Below are 18,367 nucleotides of genomic sequence, written 5' to 3' on the forward strand. Positions count from 1 at the left end.
ACGACCTTCCCTGTGGCATGAGCTCTGCCCCCTGTGGGCGCAGGAGTACTGTGACCAGGAGAGCCCATTCCAGACCTGCAGTAGCTTCTGGTGAAACCCTGGCATCTCCCGCATGGTGACGTGGCTGATGCTTGCCACCGGGAGCTGTGTGCCCTCCTTTACGTAATGCCACAGGCAAAGTAAGTGTGTCACCAGTGCGTGCCATCTCAGAGGGTGTTGAGGCAGAGAGCTGCCAGCTGGCTATGTACGTACACCAGTGACCGACCACCCTCTGCAATCAGAATACTCAGGACCACAGCAGAGACACAGTACCTGGTGTGCCCCAGAAGAAGTCCACCAACTTTGTCAGGATCCTGGTGACAAATACAGTCGGTGGGACTAGAGTGACCAGCTGGTACCAAGGCATGGAGGCTACCGGCTTGTTAATGACCAACGCCCTGCCCTGGTAGAAGATTGCCACCATCCCAGTCAGCAGAGACTTCCATCTCTACGACCCGCCAGTTCGCCGGTCAAGTCTCTGCAGTGAAGATCCCCAGATAGAGGAGGTCTGTGGTGCTCCACGCAAATGGTCTTAGATCCTCTGGCAGGAAGTCCATCTCCCGCTGAGCCACTAAAAGACCAGAGCACATTCTCCTGTTGACCCTGGCTGGCAGACAGTGTGGCTGAGAAGACCGGTTGGTAGTCTCGCATCCTCTGTAGGTCAGCAGGGTTGGTGATCATAAGGAGGACGTCGTCAGCATAAGTGGTAAAGACTATCATCATGTCCAGTTCGCCAGAACCAAACCTGTTAACCACTTACGAAGAGGGCACAGGACAGGCTGTACAACATCGGGCAGCCCTGATGCACACTCACGCCCCCACCCCCCAAGCAAAAGGGTGCCGCCAAGGATCCATTGACCTTGATCAGGAATTTGGTGGCAGGGTCAAACAGACAGACACGGGCAACAAGACGCAGTCAGAGTCCTGAGGAGAGAGCCACGATTCACCCTGTCAACCACCTTCTCCTGATCCAGAGAGAGAAAGGTGGCTGACAGGCCAACGTCACAGGGCAGAGGGATCAGGTCTCGGACAGGGTGGATATTGTGCTGAAAGGATCGGCCTGGGTGGATCAGCACAGAGCCCAAGCGATTGGCCGTCGCCTGGGCAAAGATCGCATATTCGGTGTGCAGGAAAGACTGCCTGGAGCTCTGGCCTGAGAACAGGAGTGAGGTGTGTGCGGGAGGGGTTAACGTGATGGGGCTCGGGTGCTGAGTGAAATTAAGCTGTTCCACCGCTCTCCGACTCCTGCCCGGCTGACGCGAGTCACCCCCTCCCCGTTTGTTTTGGAGCTGTCATCACCTGTGTAGCTGCTGTTTACAGGACACAGCGGCCTGTGGGGCTGGGAGCTGATGTATTGTTTTTGGCAGTGGGAGAGGCACGGGAACTCAGCCACAGCTGGCGCCTGTTTGAGTTGTGCTCTAACTCAGTGCTCCACAGCCTACAACTCACACACAAAGGCAGGGACTCCTGCACTCTCTGCCGTGAGTACGTGTACATCATGGCCCACCTACCCTGCCACAGTGACAGCCCCCTCTCGCCGGATAAAGGTTCACAGGCAGAAATCCTCACAGCGCCGCATCCTGCGGCCACTCTGCCCGTTTAGAACACAGAACAGTACAGAATGGGATCAGGCCCTTCAGCCCCAGCATCTCTGTGCTGATCACGACAAATCAAACGAACCCTACCTGCCTGTACGTAGTCTCTCTCCCTCCATCCCCTTTTAAACTCCAATATCGTATCTGCCTCCGCCACCACCCACTACTCTGCTTAAAAAATACTCACCCCGTACATGTCTCTTTTGAACTTTCCCCCCCTCACCTGAACTCTATGCCCTCTGGTATTTGACATTCCTGCACTGGGAAAAAGATGCTGTCTGTCCACTCCATCTATGCCTTTCATAATCTTATAAACCTATCAAATCTCCCCTTCTCTGCCACTCCAGAGAAAACAACCTGTTTGTCCAACCTCTCGTTGCCCTCTAATCCAGGCAGCACCCTGGTGAAGCTCTTCTGCAGCCACTCCAAGCCTTCACGTGCCTCCTGCAATGGGAGACCAGAACTGCACCCAAGATTCAAGATTGTTTCAAGTCATTTACAGTACACAGGCGTAAAGGAGAACAAAATAATTGTTAAAAGTTGTTAATTCCAGATCTGATGCAGCACAAAAAACACAATAAGATAAAGAAAACAATAATTAAAAACAATAAATATAAATACATAAAATAGCTTATATAGATTGTGTGTCCATAAAGTGATGCTAGGCACAGGAGTGTCTGTACATAAGGTGACGGACAGGAAATAATAAAGTAGTGGTGTTTGGGAGCGTGGAGGGTGGGTTAGTGGGTGGAGGTATTGATCAGCCTCACTGCTTGGTGAAAGGAATGGATTTTTTACCGTTCGGTCATGCTCCAAACATGACCTAACCAGAGTTTTATACAGCGGCAATGACTTCCCAGCTTATTGAGATGAGTCACCCCGGCACACCTCCATATCCCTGAAAAACGGAAGTCATCAGACACCTTCAGTCTTTGGCATGAGAACTGAACTCTGCTATTAACAGCCAGATCAGGCTCGCCCCACAGTCCCTGAAAGAGTCAGTGTATGATATATATGTGATATATGGTAGTGGAGAGGTTGGTGAAACAGTCTCTCCACGACGCCCAGGCGCCCCCTGCCGCGGGTGGGTGGTGAGACAGTCTCTCCACAACGCCCAGGCGCCCCCTGCCGCGGGTGGGTGGTGAGACAGTCTCTCCACGACGCCCAGGCGCCCCCTGCCGCGGGTGGGTGGTGAGACAGTCTCTCCACGATGCCCAGGCGCCCCCTGCCGCGGGTGGGTGGTGAGACAGTCTCTCCACGACGCCCAGGCGCCCCCTGCCGCGGGTGGGTGGTGAGACAGTCTCTCCACGACGCCCAGGCGCCCCCTGCCGCGGGTGGGTGGTGAGACAGTCTCTCCACGACGCCCAGGCGCCCCCTGCCGCGGGTGGGTGGTGAAACAGCCACATTCCTGCCTGGAATTCTCTCTCTCTTCATTCTGCGAGCTCCTCCCTGCACCAGAGGGGCATAAAAGATTCCGCAGATGCTGGAAATCCGAGCTACACACACAAAATGCTGGAGGAACCCAACAGGCCAGGCAGTATCTATAGAAAAATAAACAGTCAAGAGAGATTATTCCTCTCCATAGATACTGTCTGACCTGCTGAGTTCCTGCATCACTTTGTCAGTATTGCTCTGGTTTACTGGGATCCTGCTCTCCCTATCTGTGATATTTACCGCGAGCATTGCAGATGAAGGGCCTGAATCATTGTTGAGGATCCCGACCACAATCTCTCTGACCCTCTACCGTCAGGGAGGAAATACAGGAACATCAGGACCCATCCCACAATCTCTCTGACCCTCTACCGTCACGGAGGAGATACAGGAGCATCAGGACTAGGACTGTCAGACTGGGTAACAGCTTCCTCCCTCAGTCTGGGAGACTAATGGATACCCTGCCACTACCAAGGTCTCGTCAGGGGGACAGTGAGCTGTTTACTGCGCTGTGCACCACTGCATTTTGATCATTCCTGCCTGTGGCCATTAAACTTTACAACTCCTCCCTTGGAGGGGCAGACACCTGGTCCTGGACTTATTTCCTGGCATAATTTACATATTACTATTTAACTATTTATGATTTTATTACTATTTAATTATTTATGGTGCAACTGTAACGAAAACCAATTTCCCCCGGAATCAATAAAGTATGACTATGACTATGAATTATATTTAATTAACTTGTTTGTGGTAATATTTTGGCTTATGTTCTGTGTGTGATATATGTAATAATACAGGATAAACAAGCAAGAACGATTTACTTAGTAGATATAGCCATTCCAAACACACACAACATACGGAAATCAATAATGAAAAACACCAGAAATATGCTGAATTAAAAGAGGAAATTGAAAGACTATGGAACATGAACAAGGTATATATTGTCCCAACAGTAGTATCTACAACTAGAATCAACCCAGTCGCTATACAATAGCATTAAACAATTAGATGCACACAGCAATATCTATGTAAATCTCCAGAAAACCACAATACTAAACGCCACGAGAACAGCCCAAAAGTTCCTAGCGGTTGAGAAATGAGCGTGCTTGGCTATGCCCATACAGGTTTTACCAGCTTGAGCTGAGGAAAAAAATAAAAATACAGCAATGATAATAAATAAATATTGAGAACATGAGATGAAGAGACCTTGAAAGAGGTTGTGGGAACAGTTCAGTGATGGGTCGAGTGAAGTTATTCCCTCTGGTTCAGGTGAACGCAGCAGGTCAGGCAGCATCTCTAGGAAGAGGTACAGTCGACGTTTCAGTCCCGAGATGTCATCGTTGGCCTGAAATGTCGACTGTACCTCTTCCTAGAGATGCTGCCTGGCCTGCTGCGTTCACCAGCAACTTTTATGTGTGTTGCTTGAAATTCCAGCACCTGCATATTTCCTCGTGTTTGCCCTCTGGTTCAGGAACCAGTTCAAGAGGTCGAGGGGTAATAACTGTTCCTGAACCTGATGGTGTGGATCCTGAGGCTCCTGACACCTTCTTCCTGATGACAACAGCAAGAAGAAAGCGTGATCTGGGTGGGGGGTGTCCCGCATTCCTGTGACAACGCTCCGTGTCGTGCTCAATGGTGGGGAAGGCACTACAGCACAGAAATAGGTCCTTCAGCTGAGCTAGTCTCTGCTGAACTATTAACCTGCCTCATCCCACTGACCTGCAGCCAGACTGTAGTCCTCTCCAGCCCTCCCCATCCATGCACCTATCCAAACATTAAAACCGATCCTGCATTCACCACTTGTGCTAGCAGTTCACTCCACACCCTCAACACCCTCAGAATGAAAAATTCTCCTTACACATTCCACCTTTCCCCCTTAATCCATAATCTCTAACTATAATTTCACCCAACCTCAGTGGAAAAAGCCTGCTTGCATTTACCCTACTACATATAACCCTCTTCATTTTGTAAACTTCTATCAAATCACCCCTCAATCTTCCATGTTCCAGGGAGTAAAATCCTAACCTATTCAATCTTTCCTTATAACTCACGTTCTACAGTCCTTGTAAATTTTACTCTTTCAACCCTATTTACACCTTTCCTGTAGGTAGGTGACCAAAACTGCACACAATACTCCAAATTAGACCTCACCAATATCTTGTACAACATCAACATCACATCCTGACTTCTGTACTCAGTACATTGATTTATGAAGGCCAATATGCCAAAAAAACTTTCTTTACCACCCTACCTACCTGTGACACTACTTTCAATGATGGATCTGTATTCCCAGATCCCTTTGTTCTACCACACTCCTCAGTGTCCTACTGTTCACTATGTAAGACCTTCCCCGGGTTGGTCTTACCAAGATGCAACACTTCGCACTTGCTACATTACATTCCATCTGCCATTTTTCTGCCCTTTTTCCAGCTGGTTCAGATCCCCCTGTAAGCTCTGATAGATGCCCTTGCTGTCCGTTACACCCCCAATCTTGATGCCATCCACAAATTCGCTGATCCAGCTTACCACGTTACCACACCTGCGGCACACCACTAGACACAGGCCTCCAGTCAGAGAAACAATTATCAACAACCTCTCTCTGGCTTCGTCCACGAAGCCAATGTCTAATCCAATTTATTTTCTCATCTTGAATGCTGAGTGACTGAGCCTTCTTGACCAGCCTCCCATGTGGGACCTTGTCAAGTGCCTTGCTAAAGTCCATGTAGACCACATCCACTGCCTTGTCTTCATCAACTTTCCTGGTAAATTCCTCGAAAATCTCTTTAAGATTGGTTAGACATGACCTACCATGCACAAAGCCATGCTGACCATATCTAATCAGTCTCTTTCCATCCAAATACTTGTATATCTGGTCCCTTCGAATATATTCCATTAACTTTCCCACTGCTGATGTCAGGCTCACCAGCCTATAATTTCCTGGTTTATTTTCAAGAGTCTTTCTTAAACAGTGGAACAACATTAGTAATCCTCCAGTAGATCCCCTGTCGCTAAGGATGATTTAAATACCCCTGTAATTTCAGTACTTGCCTCCCACAGGGTCCGAGGGGACACCTCATCAGGTCCTGAGGATTTATCCACCCTGATTTTCCTCAGGACAGCACATGCCTCCTCTTCTGTAATCTGTATTGGGTCTAAGACCTCGCCTCTGCTTTGCCTCACTCTATGGACTCTGTGACCATCTCCCGATAAATACAGATGCAAAAAATCAATTTCAGATCTCCCACACCTCTTCCCTCTCAACACATAAATTACCATTCGATCTTCCAGAGGGCCAATTTTGTCCCTTGCTCTCTATCCTATTGCTCCTAATATATCTGTAGAAGTCCTTAGGATTCTCCCTCGCCTTGTCTGCCCGAGCAATATCGTGCCTTCTTTTAGCCTCTAATTTCTTTCTTAAGTGTTCTCTTGCACTTCTTATACTTCATTAGCACCTCACTTGTTCTTACCTGCCTATACCTGCTTTGCACATTCTCTTTTTTTCCTAACCAGGGCCTCAATATCACTCGAAAACCAAGGCTCCCTCAACCTGTTATCCTTGCCTCTTATTCTGACAGGTACATACAAGTTTTGTATTCTCAAAATTTCACTTTTGAAGGCCTCCCACTTACCAAGTACACCTATGCCAGAAAACAGCCTATCCCAATCCACATTTGCCAGATCTATTCTGATACCATCAAAATCGGTTTTTCTCTCATTTAGAATCTCAACCTGAGGACCAGACCCATCCTTTTCCATAATTATCTTGAAGCTAATGGTATTATGATTACTAGATGCAAAGTGTTCCCCTGCATATATTTCTGTCACCTGCCCTCTCATTGCCTAGTAGGAGATCTGGTATTGCACTCTCTCTAGGTGGGACTTTGATTATGGAACTTTACGGAGACATTCGACAAACTCTTTCCATCCAGCCCTTTGACCATATGGGAGTCGCAGTCAATCTGTGGATAGTTAAAATCACCTACCATCACAACCTTGCGTCTCTTGCAACAGTCTGCGGTTGCTTTGCAAATTTGCTCCTTAAAATCTCACGGACTGTTGGGTGGTTTATAATATAATCCTATTAACGTGGTCACACCTTTCTTATTCCTCAGTTCTACCGATGATGCCTTACTGGACAGGTCTCTCCAGTCGGTCCTGAGTGAGCACTGCTGTGATATTTTCCCTGACTGTGATTGCCAACCCTCCCCCTTTAATCCCTCCCCCACTCCATCATATCTGAAACCACAGAACCCCGGTACACTGAGCTGCCAGTCCTGCCCCTCCTGCCTCACCAGCGGCTACAATGCCATAATTCCATGTGCTGATCCATGCCGAGCCCATCTGCCTTTCCTACAATACTCCTTGCAGTTTAGCACATTAACCCACCGCTTTGATTCCTAACCTTGAAAATAACAACACCTTTCTCCAGAGCCTCTCCACTAACTGTTCCGGCACTCTGGTTCCCATCCCCCTGCAACTCTAGTTTTAACCCCGCTGTGTAACATTAGCAATGATGAGGAAGCAGTGTGCATGTGGCAAGATCTGCAAGAACGATCGCAGCTTGAAGATCCACCAAGCGAGGATGAAGTGTTTGGTGGGAGCAGGAGCAGCACAACACGCAGGTGTCCAACCTGGTGAGATGAAGGAGGGGCCAGGCCCGGAGTCACCCCATAGTGCCCGGAACCTCCAAGTGTTGTAAACTAATCCCTCTAACGTGAAGTCTAACAGGAGGTGGATCAAATGGCCTGCAGCTAACATGACTTCACTGTGGAAGCAGTTTGATGACGATGTTAACCAAATTCTGGAGGCAACGGCGAAGGGAGGGGTTGATAGGAAGCTGCAAGCTGGATGGAGAGCGAGGTGTCTCCCAGTGGAGGTTGGTTGTAGGGGATTCGCAGCCCGTTCCCTAGCCAGAGCCTTCAGCATTTTGGGCATCGAGGGAGAGAGGAAGAGGAGAGCCATCTGCAGTACCACCAATGCGGCAGAGAGGGCCTCAAGATGGCTGTGGCTCAAAAGAGGGGAGCCATGGAGTCATAAGTAGCTAGCCATCTGGACACAAGCTGGGGTCTGATCAGCCCCGGCTGCGTCATCTGGAGGAGGTTGTATGATGTTGAAAGACCCGAAACACCTGATGATTCCAGGAACATCACTGAAGATGTGCCCAGAAGCAACAGCAGATGTATGTACACAGCCAACCTTAGTAAACAGCCGACTGAAGTACTGAGACCGCCATGGAGTTGGGGAGACACAGAAATATAAGGCCGTAAGACACATGAGCAGAATTAAGCCATATAGCCCACCAAGTCTTCTCCACCACTGCTTCGTGATTGAGTTATTCCTCCTAACCCCATTCTCCTTGTAACCTTTGATGCCCTGACTAATCAAAAACCTGTCAACCTTTGCTTCAATGACTTGGCCTCCACAGCCATCTGTGGCAATGAATTCCACAGATTCACCATCCTCTGGCTAAAGAAATTCCTTATCTCTGTTCTGAGGCTGTGCCCTCTGGTCCTAGACTCCCCCACTATAGAAAACATCCTCACCATATCACTCATTCTCAGCCTTTCAACAGGTTTCAATTCTTCTAAACTCCACCAAGTACAGGCCTAGATCCATTAAATGCTGCTCATATGTTAACCCTTTCATTGTAGGATCATTCTCGCAAACCTCCTCTGGACCTCCTCCAATGCTAGCACATCTTTTCCAAGTACGGCCTGACCACGACTTTATAAGGCCTCAGCAAGTCCCTGTGACTAGGGAAAACACAGCAAGGTTTACTGGTCAACAATCTTTCACTAGAATTGAAAATACTTGGTGATAAACCTTCTCCCAGTTCTGATCAAACGCCCTGCATCTTAAATATTAACTCTGTTTCCAGCACCACAGATATTGCCTGAGTAACTTGAACAAGTTCTGCTATGTTTCCCCTTACTGTCTGTCTGCCTACAGTACAGTCTCTCTGTAATAGGAACACTTCACCCTGTACTCTGCCTGCAGTACAGTCTCTCTGTAACAGGAACACTTTACCCTGTACTCTGCCTGTGCTACAGTCTCTCTGTAACAGGAACACTTTACCCTGTACTCTGCCTGCACTACACTCTCTCTGTAACAGGAACACTTTACCCTGTACTCTGCCTGCAGTACACTCTCTCTGTAACAGGAACACTTTACCCTGTACTCTGCCTGCAGTACAGTCTCTCTGTAACAGGAACACTTTACCCTGTACTCTGCCTGCACTACACTCTCTCTGTAACAGGAACACTTTACCCTGTACTCTGCCTGCAGTACAGTCTCTCTGTAACAGGAACACTTTACCCTGTACTCTGTTATTGCTTTTCCCTTGTACTACCTCAATGTTCTACGTAACTGTAACCAAACTTGTTCCTTGTTCTTTCTGATTCAGCAGGATGGATCACAAACAAAAGAGGTACTGTGTACATATTCAAGGTTATAAAACATTACTGCAACTTGAGTACATGTGACAGTATTTATTTTACTAAGAGAAACAGTGTAGAACAGACCCTTCTGCCCAACAACCAGCAACCTGCTGATTCAACATTGGCCTAATCAGAGGTCAATTTACAATGACCAATTAACCACGTACTTCTTTGGAATGTGGGAGGAAACCAGAGCACCCACAGGAAACCTACACAGTCACAGGGAAAACGTACGAACTCCTTACAGACGGTTCTGGAAAGCACCAAGCTGTAAGTGTCAGGCTGACCACTCCGCCTCTGAGGTGCCCACTGTTCAACCTGTTGCTCTGCATTTAGGAATTTTACTGTGTGCTTCACATTTCTCCTTTTCAAACAGTTATTCTATAAAGCAGATACAACTGGCTCCACCCCTTCCTTTCCAGTCCTGATGAAGGGCCCTGGCCCAAAACAATGACTATTTATCCTCTCCAGAGCTGCTTGCTGGCCTGCTGAGTTCCTGGGGCATTTTGTGGGTGTTGCTCTGGATTTGCAGCATCTGCAGGATCTCCTGTGTTTGTACTTTATATAACAGTTGCTGTTTGAAATGTGCTCACACATGAATAGGCTGTCAGCTATATCCGTTTCATTAGCTGTTACTGAATATTATTCGGTTCACTCCCTTGTTCATGCTGGGACATACTGTTATGGAACACCTTCACAACCTCACAGACTTTCAGATACGAGTTAACTTCATTATGCCCAATCTATGAGACGTCACAATCCACCTCGTTATGGCCCTTCTCTGTAGCTGTTACACTTTATACTGTGTCTGCTATTGTTTTCCCTTGTTCTACCTCACTGATTGCGTAACTGTGTCAAAATCAAAGGCAAAGAACATCTATTACCAAAGTGCGTATGTTTACCCTAACCCCCACGAGATTCATCTCCTTGCAGGAACTTACAGGAAAATAAAGAAATACAATAGAATTACAAAAATTGCACACATAAGCAACCAACGTGCAAAAGAGAAAGTGTGTACATACTGACAGGTGAGTTGTAGGGTCCTTGCCGTGCAGGGATGCCATGGCTTTGCACGGTACATTCATTTTACTTTGCAGCACTGCGCGCTAACAAGCCCTTCCGACCCTCTGAGTCCAATTACACCCATGTGACCGATCAACCCACTGACCTGCATGCCCCTCTTGGACAGTGGTCACAGACTCCTGAGGGGCAGCGCTGGGAGTTGAACCACATTCGCAGTCGCTGTAACAGCTCGCTGCTAACTGCCATACCACCCTGCCACCCAATGTGACAATAACAGATCAGTTTACCAAACTGTTCAGCTCAATACAACAGAAACAGGGCAACAAATTACTTTAGGAAGGTTCAAGTCTCATTAAAATCACAAACAGAAGGTTCTGGAAACAGGAAGCAGCAAAACCCGGAAACATCAACTGCTTCTCTCTCCACAGATGCTGCCTGAGCATTTCCAACTCTTTCCACCTTCTTCTCAGAATTCGAGAGTTGGCAGGCATGACCCCACTTTCACCAGTCTCACAGTCCATACACTCTACCCGTCTACCCGTGCCAGGGTACTGGTACACAGCTCCCACCGGAGCCTTCAGTAATGGCATAACAGTTAGAGGATCATAGTCACTAGAGCACAGAAACCGGCCCTTCAGCCCATCTGGTCTATGCCGATCTATTAATCTGCCTGGTCCCATTGACCTGCGCCCAGACCATAGCTCTCCATACCCCTCCCATCCATGTACCTAAGCAAACTTCTCCTAAATATTGAAATCAAACCCACACCCACCTCTTGTGCTGGCAGTTCATTCCACACTGTCACCACTCTCTGAATAAGGAAGATTCCCTCCCCCCCCATGTTCCCATTAACCTTCAACCCTTAACTCATGACCTCTACTTAAAGATTGCTTAATGTCATTTCCTGTTTAGAAGTGTAGAGAACAAAATAATTGTTACTCTGTTTCAGATACAGCACAAAAAACACAAGACGAAGAAAAACACCATAATAAAAAATACAATAAGTTTAAACACATAAAATACCTTATACACATTCAACTTCAGAGGAAAAAGCCTGCTTGCATTGACCCTACCTATACCCCTCATAGTTTTGTATACCTGGATGAAATCCAGTCTCGTACCTCCAGTGTATAACGTCCGAACCCTACTAAACCTTTCCCGGTACCTCAGGTTTATGCCCAGCGCTCGCCCCGGGCCACACTTACACCGATAGTCCACTCCACAGATCATCAGCGGCCAGTCTTCTCAGACCCCTGACACCCTCCGCTGAGCGGCGACCCCTACTTTAATGACAATACATCCTTTGTTTTTCGCTTTTGTCCCCCACCTCACCCCCGTCCCCCCGTTCTCGGTCGCCTCTCCCCACGAGGGGTGAAACCTCTCTCTCTCTCTCGCCCGGGACAGGGACCGGGACCGGCCACAAGTGGAAATCCGGGAGCTGGATCGCAGCCGGAGCCTGGGATCTAGCTGCGGGAAAAGGTTGGGGGGTGGGGGGTTGGGGGGGGGGGGGGGAATGCCTGGGGAGGTAGACCGGGACCCGGATCCAGGTCCAGTCTCAGACCCAAACCTAGATCCGGATCCGGACCCGGTGTTGGATGCAGACCGGGAGCCCGGAGTTTCCAGGCAGGACAAACTTTCCCGACTTGGTGGAGGGAGGGTAGGGGGTGGAGGAGGTGGGAGGAAGGGAGGGAGGGTAGGGGGTAGAGGAGGTGGGAGAAAGGGAGGGAGGGCTTACGGTCGAGCCCTGACCGTTCTCCGGTGCGCGTTCCCGGGTTCAGGCACTCACCGTGACTCGGTCTGGGACAGCGGCTCCCGATCCCCGATCGCCGTCGATCCAAAGGAGACGGAGACGCTCTCGCACCCGCTCTCTCAGCCGCGACTCTCGGACTGGCAGCGGCCGCGCCCCGGCTCAGGTGTGGGAGGAGCCGGAGACGGAACAGTCTCTCCCGCGGGGGGCGGGGTCACCGCTACAGGTGGTGCTGGGACACCGGCGGGACAGGTAACCAGGTATGGGCGGTGCAATAACTCGGCAATGTGTGAGTGGCCCAGGTGGTACAGGCACAGGTGTAAAGCTCCAGAAGTACCACGAGACAGGTGACTGGTAAAGGGGTGCTAGAGTACAGGTACAGCTGTACAGCTATAGGTACACGTGGCGTAAACAGTACAAGTATTGGAGAACATGCCTGCCTGTGGGGGGTACAGGTACAATCCAGGTAACACACGGACAGGTGGTACGTGTAAATCAAAGTACATTTATGTCGCCATATGCACCCTGAGGTTCAGTTTCTTGTGAACATTCACAGTAAATACAGGAAACACTATAGAATCAGTGTTGTAGTGGTGAATATGTACAGGTGGCTGTCAGCCCGCAGGGCCGCACTCCCTGAGTGAAGGTACAGTTTGATACATTCCACTACAGTGGGGCACGGAATGAGCCGGCACCAGGGTCTGTCCCAGCAACCAAGAGGATCCGGGTATTCCATAGGACACCTCACATTATGTCACAGGCTACTCGACCCAGTTCATCCCTGCCAGCCACTCGTTACCCAAGTCACACCCACGTGCCCCCCCCATCAGAAGATTCTGGATAGGAAGCAGCACTATGGAGGAAAGGTGGCACTCTGGGAGGGGTTGCAGAGCCGGGGGGGGGGGGTAGTTGACAGCCTCTCTTGCCCAAGCCCAGCTCGTACCCGGACCTTCACTAAAAATGAGAAATTCAACAAACATCTGCCTGTATCTGAGACACAAGAATATCTGCAGTTGCCGGAAATCCGGAGCAACACACACAAAATGCTGGAGGAACTCAGCAAGACAGGAAAAGAGCACAGTCAACATTTCAGGCCGAGACCCTTCGGCAGGACTGGAAAGGAAAGAGGAAGACCCCAGAATAAGAAGGTGGTGGGAGGGGAAGGAGGACAAGCTGGCAGGTGACAGGTGAAGTCCAGTGAGGGGGAAGGTGAATACCTGGGGGAGGGGTGATGCAGTGAGAAGCCAGGGTGTGACAGGTGAAGGGCTGAAGAAGAAGGTATCTGATAGGAGAGGAGGGTGGAAGGAGGAGGGGCATCAGAGGGAGGTGGTGGGCAGGTGGGGAGAAGAGAAGAGGTAAGAGGGGATCCAGAGCAGTGAATGGGAAAGGAGGCGGGAGGGAAGGGAGAAGTTCCCAGGCTGAGAAATCGATGTCCGTGCCATCAGGTTGGAGGCTACCCTGATGGAATATGAGGTGTTTGGCCTCTACCTTGATTGTGACAGAAGGGGAGGCCATGGACCATCATGTCAGAATGGGAATGGGAGTTGGAGTTAAAACGGTTGGCCACTGGGAAATCCTCCTTTTGGCGGACGGAGTGAAGGTGATGGGTGAAGTGCACCCCAATCTAATTTGAGGCTGCACCAGGAGCATTGGATGGAGTAGACACTCCCCACAGATTTACCTCACCTGACAGGACTGTTTGGGGCTCTGAATGGTGGTTCATTCACCAACTACAGGCAGTATGGGGGGGGGGAATGTGGGGGTTGGAATGGATGTGCATCTGCTTTCACCGGGGTGGGGGGGGACGTTACAGTCGACAAGTTATATCAGAATCAGTCTTAGGTTCAATATCACTGGCATTTTGCTGCAGCAGTACATTGCAATACATAAATTATACTATAATAAGAAATATATAAAACATTAAATACAGTAAGTAGTGTAAAAATAGAGCAAAAGTGGTAAGGTAATGTTCATGGGTTGATTGTCCATTCAGAACTCCCACGACCTTGAACAAAACAAGAGTGGAGCAGTACGTATCAGCTGTCTGACCCCAGCACTGGTGTTCGGGGAGGTTGGTGGTGAAGCAAAAACCCTCAGTGCCTGTGTGAACTAGGGTGGGGTGTGCTGGGACCTGTCGACCTACGGAGCGAGGACTGGGAGGTGGGATTCTCCTTATCTCCATTGTCGGTCTGCACTGGCGCACTGGCACAGGAGGTAATCTACCACCCTGAGACCCTCTGCAGAACCACAGACCGTCAGACACACACGCACAGACAGGGGGTGGGGGTGAGACACGGGAAGCTCGTCCGTACATTGCACGGCGTGACCCCAAGCCCCAGTCTCCCCTAGTTTAACATTCACCCCTCCACTCAGATCTCTCAGCCTTTGCCCCCCCCCAGTCAAACCCAATGTAACCCCGAAGGCTGAAGACTGAAGTTTCAGTGAGTCTTGATCCAAGCATCGACACTCCAGGCTTGACTTGTCTAGAGGCCAGAGGCCTGAGGCCTGTGAGTCCAGGGTCACAGACTGGAGGCCAGATGGGGACATGTCTGTATGGGGGAGTGGCTGAGAAAGGGGCTCGTTTTACTCTTGTTGTTGCTTGTGTTGTTCTGCTGAACATGGTGGGTATGTCATGTTGGCACTGGAGTGTGTGGCAGCACTTATGGGCTGCCCCCAACACATCCTTAAGTGCCATGTATCCTTATCGATTTCTCCTTCCCCTCTCCTCTTCTTCTGTTCCCCACTCTAGCCTCTTACCTCTGCTCACTTGCCTGTCACCTCCTCCTTCCCTTTCCCCTTGGTCCACTCTCCTCTCCAACCCTTTATCTTTCCTACCCGACTGACTTCATTATCACCCTCCAGCTATCCTCCTCCCCACCTTCTCGTCCTGGCCTCTTCCCCCTTCCTTTCCCATCCTGAAGAAGGGTCTTGGACTGAATTGTTGGGTGTTTATTCATCTCCATAGATGTTGCCTGACCTACTGAGATCCTCCAGCATTTTGTGTGTGTTGCTCTGGATTTCCAACATCTGCAGTTTCTTGTGTTTACATCCTTAGGTGTGTTAGTTGTTAATGCAAATTATGGATTTCACTGTAAGCTTTGATGTGCTTATGACAAAATAAATCTAATTCTAATTGTTTGTTCACCTGCTCTGTCTGTTTACCTGTCCAGACACCTGTTCTTGTCATGGTCCGGTCCGTGAAGTCCGCGCTCCGGTTTACGGTCCGGTCCGTGGAGTCTGGACTCCATGTCTTCTGGCTGTCCCTTGTTTCAGTTGGGCTTAATCATAGGCACCTGATTCTCGTCTTGATGCTGGGAATACAAGTGGCCCTGGGTTCGAGTGTGGGTGCTGTATCGTCTCGTCAGTATCCTGTCCTTGCCTCTGTGGGGTAAGTCAGGCCGTCTTTGCCGTTACCCTGAGGCTGGACTGTTCCCTTCCCTTCCCCTTCCTTCCGGAGCCTTGCCTGGCAACCAGTGTCCGGAGCCTTGCCCGCAGCCTTGTCAAGTTCAACCACCGGAGCGAGACCGGAGCCTTGCTGTGTCAAGATAAGGAACTATCTATTGTTGAGTTGGAACTGTCTCTGTGCCTACGCCTTCACTAGGTAGGTCCAGCCGTTTGCCGCTACCATTGGGAACCGTCTTGTCGTGTTCAGCATTCTGTGTAGAGCCCTGGCCCGAAGTCCCATTCCCAAGGAGGGGTCCCGGCTCTGTGTTCCATGTCCCTGTGTTCCTGTCTCTCAAGTCCATGGCTCGTGTTCCCATGCTCTAGACCAAGGCTCTGTGTTCCTGCGCTCCCCAAGACCAAGGCTCTGTGTTCTGTGTTCTGCGTTCCTGTCGTCCCAAGTCCAAGGTTCGGCTGTTCCTGAGTACCAAGTTAAGGCTCCATGTTTTTGTCCTGTCCATGTGCTTTGTCCTGTACTGGAATTCCCTCGTCTTGCCCAGGAGTCTCTCGTTCTGTCCTGTAGCCTTGCCTAGTCCTGTCTCCCAAGACCACGTCATGTCTTCGCTTTGTTTCGGAGTCCAAGCCCGAGTCAAGAGCCAGGTTCTGGGTCCTCGTCCAGTCTCTGGCTCAGAGTCTGAACCCAAGCCTCGTCATGCCCTCGCCTCGAAGAACCCAAGCCTCGTCATGCCCTCGCCTCGAAGAACCCAAGCCTCGTCATGTCCTCGCCATGAAGTACCCAAGCCACATCCAGTCCTGTAGCCACATCATGTCCTCGCCTAGTTCCGGGGTCCGAGCCTGAGTCAAGACCCAGGTTCTGGGTCCTTATCCAGTCTCTGGCTCTGAGTTCAAGCCCAGGCTCCGAGTTCCCAATCCTTCTTCTGGTCCCGCTTGCCTAGCCAATGTCCTAGCCCAAGTCTGTGTTCTTGTCCCAGCTCCTAGTCAACTCCTTTTCCTAGTACTTCAGTGTCTGTGTCTTGCATTTGGGTCCGCTCCCAGCGCCGGCCCTTATGATAGTTCTACCTTGGCACAGTACAGCCCTCAGCTTCAATCCTGACGTCAATAGTTTCAGGTAACCAGCCTTTCCTGTTCGTGTCAGCAGTGGCCAGTTCCTCCACCTGCAACATTGACTCCGTTCTCCTTCGCTCCACTGACACATTGTGAATTTTCCACTTTCTCATTCCTCTCCCGGTCCCCGCCTCTCGCAGTTCCTCATCGTTATCAAGGCTTTCTCCTGACCGTGACGATCATCTCCCTCGGGCACATCAGGTGCGATTAACCCTTCCGCAGGTCTCTCATTCACGTCACTCTCTATGAGGAGGCCACGTCTGGAGCACTGCCATAAATTACCAATCCTAACCCTCGCATCTTTGGAACGCGGGAGGAAACCGGAGCTCCTGAAGAAACCCATGTGGTCACGGGAAAGGACATAGAAACTCCTCACAGACAGGGGCCGGGAGTTCGATCCTCGTCGCTCGCGCTGTTGTTAGTACTGCGGTGGTTTGTTCCGCTGTGTTAGTAGTACTGCGGTGGTTTGTTCCGCACTGTCAGTATTACTGCGGTGGTTTGTTCCGCTGTGTTAGTAGTACTGCGGTGGTTTGTTCCGCTGTGTTAGTAGTACTGCGGTGGTTTGTTCCGCACTGTTAGTAGTACTGCGGTGGTTTGTTCCGCTGTGTTAGTATTACTGCGGTGGTTTGTTCCGCTGTGTTAGTATTACTGCGGTGGTTTGTTCCGCTGTGTTAGTAGTACTGCGGTGGTTTGTTCCGCACTGTTAGTAGTACTGCGGTGGTTTGTTCCGCACTGTTAGTAGTACTGCGGTGGTTTGTTCCGCTGTGTTAGTATTACTGCGGTGGTTTGTTCCGCTGTGTTAGTATTACTGCGGTGGTTTGTTCCGCTGTGTTAGTATTACTGCGGTGGTTTGTTCCGCACTGTTAGTAGTACTGCGGTGGTTTGTTCCGCTGTGTTAGTATTACTGCGGTGGTTTGTTCCGCTGTGTTAGTAGTACTGCGGTGGTTTGTTCCGCTGTGTTAGTATTACTGCGGTGGTTTGTTCCGCGCTGTGTTAGTATTACTGCGGTGGTTTGTTCCGCGCTGTGTTAGTAGTACTGCGGTGGTTTGTTCCGCACTGTTAGTAGTACTGCGGTGGTTGTTCCGCGCTGTGTTAGTATTACTGCGGTGGTTTGTTCCGCTGTGTTAGTAGTACTGCGGTGGTTTGTTCCGCACTGTTAGTATTACTGCGGTGGTTTGTTCCGCTGTGTTAGTAGTACTGCGGTGGTTTGTTCTGCTGTGTTAGTATTACTGCGGTGGTTTGTTCCGCACTGTTAGTATTACTGCGGTGGTTTGTTCCGCTGTGTTAGTACTACTGCGGTAGTTTGTTCCACTGTGTTAGTATTACTGCGGTGGTTTGCTCCGCTGTGTTAGTAGTACTGCGGTGGTTTGTTCCGCTGTGTTAGTATTACTGCGGTGGTTTGTTCCGCTGTGTTAGTAGTACTGCGGTGGTTTGTTCCGCTGTGTTAGTAGTACTGCGGTGGTTTGTTCCGCACTGTTAGTACTACTGCGGTGGTTTGTTCCGCTGTGTTAGTAGTACTGCGGTGGTTTGTTCCGCTGTGTTAGTAGTACTGCGGTGGTTTGTTCCGCTGTGTTAGTATTACTGCG

The 18,367-nt window shown here is 49.9% G+C and overlaps 1 protein-coding gene across 3 annotated transcripts in view; it reads right to left on the reverse strand.

Moving 5' to 3' along the window:
- LOC134353545 (ras association domain-containing protein 8-like) overlaps positions 1–12,424 on the reverse strand; it is a 36,362-nt gene extending 23,938 nt beyond the window's left edge. For 2 of the 3 annotated variants that reach the window (XM_063061555.1, XM_063061554.1), the window contains exon 1: positions 12,315–12,424. The gene's annotated coding sequence lies outside the window, so the exon portion shown is untranslated. Of the gene's footprint in view, positions 1–11,733; positions 11,756–12,314 lie in introns of those variants that run through there. The other variant, XM_063061556.1, reaches the window with a different exon arrangement.
- Positions 12,425–18,367: the final 5,943 nt, after the last annotated feature.

The sequence above is a fragment of the Mobula hypostoma genome, chromosome 11 (assembly GCF_963921235.1).
Source record: "Mobula hypostoma chromosome 11, sMobHyp1.1, whole genome shotgun sequence".
Taxonomy (NCBI): Eukaryota; Metazoa; Chordata; class Chondrichthyes; order Myliobatiformes; family Myliobatidae; genus Mobula; species Mobula hypostoma.